The following is a 10,758-nucleotide window of genomic DNA, read 5'->3' on the forward strand; positions in this document are numbered from 1 at the left end:
GGGTGCCTAAATCATCATTTTGCACAAGAACTAAACCCTAATTTCCTCTCCCACTGAGCTAGGGTTGGCTATGGATTTAGACACATCTCAGAAGAGGAAGCATAAGGGAGGTGATATAAAAAAATATGGGGTCATTTCAGCTCATAGACATCATGTCTCCATCATTTTTCAAGAAGTCATTCCAAGGGACAAATCATTTGCCACACATAGGGCTAGTTTTTCTTCAAACTACGTTTCTGACCAAACAAAGATGAAATTGACGAAAGTGAGAGAAGTTTTGTCCATAATAGGCCAAGAATGAAAAACGTCCTTCTGTTTTTACACAGGTGTTATGGTTTTTTAGAAATGTAAAACATACGGGTGCTACAAGAGGTTTTCTGCACTTCTAGAGTGACCTTGGGAAAATCGATTTTTCTCCTAGCTGGAGTGTCCAAATGACTTGCTTGACAAGTCAAATGATAACTAGACAGTAAGAGCTTATCAATGAGCTGTCATCAGCTCAATTTTTAGTTTAGGAAGATCTCCAAAAGTTTCCATCAAGATCACACTTCATTTTTGAACCCTCATTCTGCACTTTTTTACCAGTCTTCGGAGAATTGATTGTTGAGGGGCTATAATTAATAATTTTTAGTGCTTGATAGGTTAATTGTGTAGCCAAGAGAGATATTTTTCCAACTAGCAATCATGGGCTAAATTTGGACTTCGAGAAGGCACTCAAAAGTCGATTTTAAGTCGGCGTTGTGCACGCATCAAAGGCGCTACACACTTGTCGAACTTCATCTGTAAGCTCTCAAATTTCATGCAAGAGCTCCAAACCTTCAGCACAGGGCTTATTAACCTCCTAGCAAGTAATTAAGGCTTTACCATACCCTCCTTACATTTCACAAGTCATCAATTCATGGTTTTAAGTTTCTTGTGTGAAACATGGAGTTATCAAAACTTGTAAACCCTAGTTTCATTGCCACACCTCCAAAACTGTTCCTAAGACTCTACTATCCTTCCCACATCACAGTACTACACCCTATCCCTGCCCCTGTATTTCTAAATCCCTATCCCAAGTGTATTCTTCCTTAAACCCTAAGTCCTAGGCAACAAATTCCTAGGCAACCATACTACATACCTATAATAAAATATCAAATCCTGAATCCCATACATATTTCACTCCCCTATCACTTCCCTAAGTTCCCTAATCCTTTCCTCCACTCCATAAATTTTTGCTACCCCATTCCCACTCCTATTTCCTAATCCCTAGAGTTTCAAGCAAAAAGAACAAAAACACATCATGGAGGAAGAAAATAGAGATTTTTTAGAAGAGGAAGACACAGAAGAAAGAATACCACACAAAGGAGGAAGAATATTGAGGTTTGAACCTACCAACACCAGAGAACTAATGGCCTCACCTATGATAGTCACTTGTTTCAAGCATATGGGATGCTTTGATTTTTGTGAAATGGTACAAAGAGTTCAAAGCCACCCTGTTTTGACTAGATTTTTCATTTCAAATCTTAAGGACAATCAAGTGACCCTTGTTGGTGTAACCTTCACCATATCCTCATCCATCATTACTTCTGTTATTGGAATAACTAATGTGGGTGAAAAGTGGTTTAAAGCTAAAACCCTAGATGATCAGTATTATCAACCATACTTGAAGCCTCGATACAGAAATGAGAGAAATAGATTCTTCCCTTTTAGTCACCTTCTTGATAACTATGCTCCCATGATGAAAATCATCATGAAGTACTTCACTTGTGAAGGCAAATTTTCCAGACTCTACACATACCATATCAGATTGCTCATGCACTTCACAAGAGTCAAAATGCTCAATATTCCTTATTATTTTTTCGGGAGCATTGAAAAATGACATAAACAGTGCAGGGAAAAAAGTATGATCAACAAATGAACCGCCTCTTTCATCACTCTCTGATCAAGATCATTGTCCTCCATCACCTTAATCAGTTGAACATCTCATGGGACACTTTCATTGCCAATGATATTTTCACTACTCCACAAGCTCCACATGCTGAAGATATTCCTTCTTCATCTCATCCCAACCCACTACATCTATCCCTCCATCATCTCGGCCTATTTCACCATCTTCATCACCAGCGTATGATCATATAGGGTCACCTAGCAGAGCTGAGGTCATCAAGCCTAAGAGGGTAGATTTCGGCACATTGTCATATACTTATCAGAGAGGTCATAGGAAGGTGTTTTACACAAAAATTGTGGGAGGGGATATGCCTTCTTCATCAGCAAAGAAGGTACAGAAGGGCAAGAAAAAGATCATAAAGACAATTGTTCATGAGGAAATCAGGTAAGAGGATGAAGACATCCATGAGATAGAAACATAATTTGACCTTGTTGACTTGGATCAGCAAGATGATCATGAAAACAAAAGCTTTATCATAAAAGAGAAAGAAGCACAAATCAAACAATTTCAAACTCAATTAGATAGAGCTAAATATGTCATTTCATTTCTTGATCAGGAGAACCAACAATTGAAAAAAAAAATCTGATCATGGAGGTGGACCTTCTCAAAGCCAAAAGAGAAGAGACCAAAGCTAATTCCTTACTTTATGAAGCATATGGAAAATATGGTGATCCTGATGAGCTGGAAGAACAAGTGTCAAGAAAAAGGCCAAGAACCAAAGGCCTAAAGAGAGCATTAGAACTAGAGAAATAGAAAGAAGATGAACTAGCCAAGGAGCTTACCCTAAATGAGCAATTTGTCATAATGATCAATGAAAACAGGGAGCATTGGCTTGAGAGAGTTAAAAACCATCTTGAGAATCTCCTAGACAAGGGCAAAAGAGACAATGACATACATAGGAGAATCGAAAATTATTATTTCCAAAGAAGCCAAATAGCAAGGTCAAAACTCAAGAAAGTGAAGTCAAAGCCTGAAACCCTAAATATGCAAGAGGAGAAGGAAAAATTGATATCCTTGCTGAGGCCTCTTTCCATGCTTGACATACTTCATCAGTAGCTCATGTATCAATTCTGACAAAGTTTCTAGATATTTTTTGGAATTTTTGGGTTTTTGTGCAAACTTTGACAATTTTTGGCACAGTTGGCACACCTTATAGAGGCCTCCAAAGGGAAATGAATTCAACTACATTATTACTAGTGAAACCACAATTACCAATATAGATGCTAAATATATTCCTAGAGCAATCTCGAAATATTCCTCCATACCCTGCCAAACCAGGGTTTCCTTTACAGGCCCCATCAAGTTTTAATCTAATGAATATAGGGGGTGGAAGAGAAACAATTTGTTGATGGAACTAGACTCCATGGGCTTCTAGGCTTACCTAGAATAATCATTTCCTAAGATATCTCCAAATCTATTAACATTCACTCATCTTGTCAATTAAACTTTCAGTCCTATAAAATCTATGACTTTGATAGGACAGTCCCCTTAAAATTCCGCTTGATGAGTTTACATATGAAATTTAGTGAGGACCTTTGATCCTTGAATATGCATCAATTCCACTCCTTCCAAACATTTTAGAGTACAAAACTAGCCAATAAGGCCCAATCTCTATCGAAAACTAGGTTTTTATAAAGTAATCAATGATAATTATCCAGAGTATTGCCTAGACTATTCGGCGACTGATCCAGATGTCCAAATAACTAAAATTTTATAACATTTACTATAATTTAAAAAAAGAACCTATTTCTTTAATAATAATAATAATAAAGGCAACGCAACATCTCCAGGCTCTTTCCTTGACATGAAATGACTTGCTAGGGTCCTAAAAAAGCTATAATCTTCATTTTCAATCTTTTTTCGATGTATTGTCAATATATTTGACCTATAGGGGAATTTATAAGGTAGTATAGTAGAATAATTGTGGGGAAAAGGCCATGGATACTATTGTGTTTAAGTAGACCAACTGAACTGTTAACAATAACATGGAAAGCATAATATTTTATAATTTTTAACACCTACAAACCAGATATGGTTATTGTGTTCGACTCAATACAAAATAACCATTTCATTTAAGAAACAATATTAAAGGAGTAAATTTGATGAATATATCTTCTTTGTTTATATTAATATATTAAGAAACTACAACTTCTTTTTCATCCATTAGCAGTGAAGATATAAGAGTTAAAAGCAATGATAGGTTAATAAACACTACATGAAAATAGTAAATTGGGGCCTCAATCAACCATGTAATTCAATTTAATTTGTTTATTTTTTACAAGTTTCCTATTAATAAACAAGTTCATCTTCCACAATATATAAGCATGAGAAAATCCTAGATCATGACCTGTATCCAGGTCATCCAAATGATTATGCTTTTGAGAGTAGAAAAATAGTTACCATGGGAATCATAACCATCCCCCCAAGCTTGATGCAACCATTACACCAGAGTAACCATGTATTGGTGAACAGGCAACATGAGAAAAGGATGGACTAACTACACTAAACATGAAAACATAACAATTACATATACAAATTTCTTCAAGTTCATTTCGAAGATGTTGAAAGTTATATAAGAGGGCTGCTACCAATTTTTTCAAATTCAACAGTTGATCGATTACTTATATGGAAGCATGAGTTATGTGCAACAACAATGTCATATTGATACCTAATATTTATGCTCTCAGAATAGACTAAGGCTAATCTGTATCTTACTTTAAAACTATAACGTCTTGGTTGGCTTCATTAAAAAATATTATTTAAGCAACAATACTATAAAAATGAAGTTACTATTTTCTTCCTTAGTGTTTACTCTCTAACAACTCATTTACTAGACAAGAAAGAATATCAAGTAAACAACAAATACTTCAATTCATCATTTTGGCAAGAATGATCATTCGATTACACCACAGTCCATGTGCAATGGAATGATATACAAGCATGCAAGACAAACAACACATGCAATAGCTACAAGATGAAAGTCAACATAGATACAAAGCATGCTAACTACACTTGAAAGATTATTTCACTAGTCAAATATTCAATAATAAACACTAATCATTAAAAACAACATTATATATTCTATTATAAAATTATTTGAATAGATAGTTAAGATAAATCTATTGGCTTATTGATAACAAAAAAAAAGTATATCAAGCATATCATTTTAGGATTGAGAAGCTACTCATATAAAGTGTCCTCTCCCCAAGTCAGACCCTCATTCTTATTGGCAACAAAGTATGAATAACCCGCATTGGTGCTAGATTGTCTCCCAAACAACCCATTGAGATTTGGCCCTATGACAAACCCTATTGAAGTCAACACACGAACATGCTTGCATATTCAAACTTGTAAGAAATAAAAATGAATGCAAAGGGAGAATTCCCCCTTATAGTTTAGATAAAGGTGTTGTGTACAAAGGCCACAATTTCAATTGGACGATGAATTTCTTGCTGTAATTTGGTGAAAAATATTTACAAAATCTTATTCTCAGCATGTTTAAACCATTTTTTGGATGGCAGAAGTGGATTTATCACCATAAAAAAACCCCTGGGACACCAAAAATCCTAATACTTGACAACTATAAACCGAATATTCAAAAGTTTCTATTGGATTTCCACAAAATCTTATAAAAAATTTGATTGTTTTTTGAGTAAAAATGTGGCCTATTTATACTATGTGTTTGATAAACCTTAAAGTAATCCACATTGTCTAGAACAAACCCTAACGTTGATGGATAATTGATAGAAAATTAAGGTAAATATATTAATCAATGGATATATCACAAGGAGAATTGATTGAAACTCTACATTTGTGGCATTAACCTCAACGTAATACTAAGGGAAAATTTACCTGCACCCTTGACCTAATCTGGTATGTAGAATCAAGTACAAACCATAATACTAGCGAATGATCAATTGGGTGAATTTATGAAATAAATAAAATAATGTAAACCTCACACTCCTGAGCTTAACCATCATATAACAATGGTATTATGCATAGAAGCAAACCTTATCTCTAATATACTAAATTGTACATATATACATGAGCTAAAGTATTTGAGAAATGGACAGCAGGGATTGGGATATATTCTTGTATACTGTTTTTATCTCCAACTCCCTTATCCACTATATGGCACTATGCAAAATTGGTGTCAAATATCTTCTATCTGGGCTTTGTGTCTCCAATAAGAGCCTCTATGAATTTCACAATTGATGGAAGTTGTAATTGTGATGAAATAACGGTGGATCACTTCACAAATGCGTAAATATTATGGGAAGGCACACCGTCCATTTGTATTATATATATTTATATCTACCTCACTTCTATGCTTCTCTAGACGCTATATTTAACCTCGATGACTAATATTGTGTTTCCAAAGTCCTTATTAAGTACAATTTCTGGAAGAAAGAGAAATCTATAGGGCTTACCATAACATAACATGAGTTGGCATGCAATGCAGAACTCATTTGTGGCTAGTTAGGTGCCTTACAAATGATTCATGTGAAATAAGAATATTCTAGAATTCATTACAATACAAATCAAAGAAGGAAAGGAGGTTGTGTTACTTTTGGTTCGAAGATACTAGTGAAATTTAGAGATATTAGCAAATAGTCAAAGAAGGCAAGAAGGTTATGTTATTTCTTTCATTCAGAGAGTTATCATTGAAGTAGGAGGTTCTACAAACTAAAATCAATGAATGAATTATTATTTTTCCCTGACAGATAATTGAACACAACGAACCTCTCAAGTTCACAATTCAAGCCACGAGACAAACATTTATATATATAATTTCTTTATGATTGTGATGATTACACTTTTCAAAAAAACATTAATTACAAATAAAATGAATGAAACCGCTATCATATATATATATATATAAAAAAAACATTAATACAAATAAATGAATGAAATATATCATATATATATATATATATATATATATATATATATATATATATAATCTAATAATGTTTACTCAATCGTAAGATAGAAATTAAGGTTGATAATTCAAGTATATAATTATTGATTATAAGGAAATAATTACCGAGATACAAATATAAGAAAGAATTCAACAATATTATTAATAATATTAACATTATTATTATTGTTGTTGTTATTATTATTATTAATGTAAATATTTGATAATCGTGAACAAAAAAGTTATTACTTATTGTTCAATATTAACATTATCTTAGATATATAATAAATATATGTAATCATATTTGGTCCCGTGAGGTTCCGAGTTCCAGTTCTGGGTGAACAATGTAATCATATGTAAATATTGTATTAGCTTAAAGAAATGTTAAAATTAAAATTAACATTAATATTTTAATTTAACATTAATATTAACATGTTAATGTTAATATTAATATTAACATAAGCATTTTTAACATTAACATTATGATAAAACTCATCTACCCTCTTCAACCATGATTAACCATGACCATTGAATTTATCCCACACAACCACATTTACTAATGTGGTTGATATATGTAGATCAACCTCATTTTCCACCTTCCACCACATTAGTAAATATGTTTATGCTAGTTATATATTCCTCATTTTCTAAATTGACAATAAAATTATTAAAATAAAATAATATTTTTACACATAACATAAATTATTACTATACATAAAACTAAATATTAATCCTAATTATTAAGTGGAGAGGGTCATTCTACAACTAGTAAGAGGGTGATGTGTAATTTTGTATGTGCTCAACATGGAGTTGACACATTCCCTCTTAAAATAAATATAAATGTCAATTATATATATAAAAAAAATGAATATGCTATGCATGTTTACTAAGTTGTCCATTTGAGGTAATATAATTTCATATCAAGATGTAAAGTAATTTGAAGAGAAAAAAACCTATGTGAGTAACATGTTAAAACCTTATACTTTTAATATTTCAACACTCGATTTAAGCCAGCATACATTCATCTTAAATCCAGATCTATCAAGTGCCGAGAGGGATAAAATATATTGAGATACAAAACTATTTTGACAAAGAATTAAGAAAAATGTGGAGCATAGATATGCACTTCTCAATATTACGCATGAATTAAATAAGACTGCATTAGAGACATGAACAATAAATGCCTACAATGAGACTAAACTAAACTGGACTAACTGAAACTAAACTAGGACACTTGGATGGACGGTTTTTAAACTTAGAATGTCGTTGGAATTATATTCTCCAACAATCCCCCTTAATTACAACCACATTAAGATGTACGCTGGTCTATGTCTTAGCTAGACTTACAATTTTAAAAAAAAATTGGTTGTAACTGCATTTACTTTTCTTCTTTTATTCTTCCGAATTTTGTAGCCTCTAAATTGTTTCAACTTTTTCTTCTTTTTGTATCCTTCAAAACTTAGTTTCTTCATTTTTTGATGCATGTCTTCCATTTTTCCAGGTTGTCTAAGCATGTCCTGGACTTATTCAAAAATCGGCTTGTATGTGGACTGTTGCCACATGTCATATTTTGTTGTGTGTTTTTCATCGTCAATCTACTACAACATAACATGAGAATAAAATTTTATCTCTACAAAACTCCAATACCTTAAAATTTCATTGATGTGTTCATCATGCATGTTGTCTTCAACATTCTTTTTGGCAGCTTCTATGTAGACCTCATCTGGACATGGCATTATAGGGCATGCCTCATGGAAATTTAATTCTTCTTCATAACTGTCCTATTTACCTGTACATTGAAAATCAATGATAAGTTTGAAAACATCTACAGAAACACATTGGTTATCTAACTTCTTCTCTGCAATGAGAGCTTTCTCATGTCATGCGTCCTTCTCTACATCTGCCTCTATATTTGTTTTCCCTTTGTGGGTTTCCTTCTTTGCCTCTAAATCTATCTCTATCTCTTCCACTTCTTTACTAACCCATGCTATTACAAACATGTTGTCTTCCACTTGGTTTTTAGACTCAAGTGGGCTTCTCTCACCGAATATCATCATGTTGATATGATGTTTTTGTTGCATCATCAACAACCATTCATTTTTATCCAATAATTCTTCATCAAACTTATCTTTAGAAAATTGAATTGTTCACTTCACCATAATACTGAATTCTCCAATGGAAGCTTCATTGTCATCAACAAGCTTTGTTTTTGGATTCACCAAATTGTCATCAACAAGCTTTGTTGTTGGAATCCCCAAGTTGTCACCAGTAAGATTAGTTGTTGGATTTACCAAATCTTCATCCACTTGTAGCTGTGGATTGTGGGATTCACAAGAATCTGTGTGTTCATTTTCCTTTTCTTCTCCAAATTCTTCAAAAACATCATCCACTTGTGGTTGAGCATAGTTGGATTCAACAAACTTTTCAGTGCTCCCCTTGCAAGAAAACACCTCTCAAGGGTATCCCAGACTTCCTTGTCTATCTTGACATCTGAAATGAGGGGAACAATGTTGTCATATATAGATTATTTTATGAATTTTAATGAGAAGACATCCTTTTGCCTCTTCACTTCCAATTCTTTCAAAAAAACTTCATACATGTCATTTTTGCTTCAACTTTCTTGGCCCCTTGACTTTTCCCATTTATTGAGCATTGGCTCACTGTGGCTCAATAAGCAAATTGAATTACAAACATAGTGGATGCTTATAGTTGTTCCTTTACAGTGATTGCTTTTATGCTTGACTTCTACAAAACAGATGGTTCTAAAAATTCTCTAAAATATGACTTTTTCACAAAATATTTCACACACCCCTCTTCAAAAATATTATAATACTCACAACTAATCTTAATAATACTCTTGGTTTTTTAATAGACCCTATTAATCTCCAGTGGTCCCTTTTTTAACTAAGCCCTTTTGAAAATCAAATAAACCCCAACTCATGTAAGCCACTTTTTCTAACACCATGAAATGATTCTTCTCACCTCCTTTTTTTTGAGAAATTTTATCCTCTTGAAAAAGAAATCAACAAAATTCTCCTTTTTAAATTATACAGGCCTTTTCTTTGAAAATTCTATCTTATAAGAATTTGTAAATAACATTGTTCTTCATGCTTGTTTTTGTTAGTAAAAAATAAATCGAACATAAAAAAAACTTTGGAGAACCTTTTCAACGACGACGTGGCGCTTTGGATTTTGCGACTCGTGCTCCCAATCAGATTCAGATTATGTGGGCTCTTTCTATGTTGTGATCATTTTTATTAATAACATGAGGGGTAACACTTCATTCACCATTACAAGGCCTTTCTAGAGGGAAAGTAGGGAAATTAGCGTAAGTGAAGTGGCGTAATACGACTAGTTACGGTTGTATATCGTTTATTAACTCCATGCCTCATGCTTGAAACTTGATTTTCTTAACTCGTGGTCCTTGAGCTTTGATTTTCTTACCTCCGTTGTAAATTTGATTAAAGATGTCCAATGCACTTCCTGTCACCTATTTTTTTAGTTTCATAAGTCTAGGTCAATGCACTCGCTCTGTGAGCATGGGTGCATTGGGCACTCAATTATTTTTTTTTAATAAAATCTCTGCTTTCTTATTCAGAACTAAATGTTTCTCTGTTGCTTCCTCCAAGGAGGGTTCTTCAAATTTTTTGGTCTCTACTGCTCTTTCTAGAGTCTTATCTGACCTAAAACTCTAAAACCATGAGAAAGAATGAAAAAAACAAACCATGACAAGGAATGAAAAAAAACGTGGAGCAGATATCACTTCGCAATATTAGAAATGAGTTAAATAGGATTATATTGGACACATGAAGAATAAATGACTACAGTAAGACTGAACTAAACTATACTAACCGAAACTAAACTAGGACACTTGGATGGTTGGAATTAGATTCTAGATTATCCTCTT

The sequence above is a fragment of the Pinus tabuliformis genome, chromosome 8 (assembly GCF_031772625.1).
Source record: "Pinus tabuliformis cultivar Carrire ecotype Pingquan chromosome 8, CPIR1, whole genome shotgun sequence".
Taxonomy (NCBI): domain Eukaryota; kingdom Viridiplantae; phylum Streptophyta; class Pinopsida; order Pinales; family Pinaceae; genus Pinus; species Pinus tabuliformis.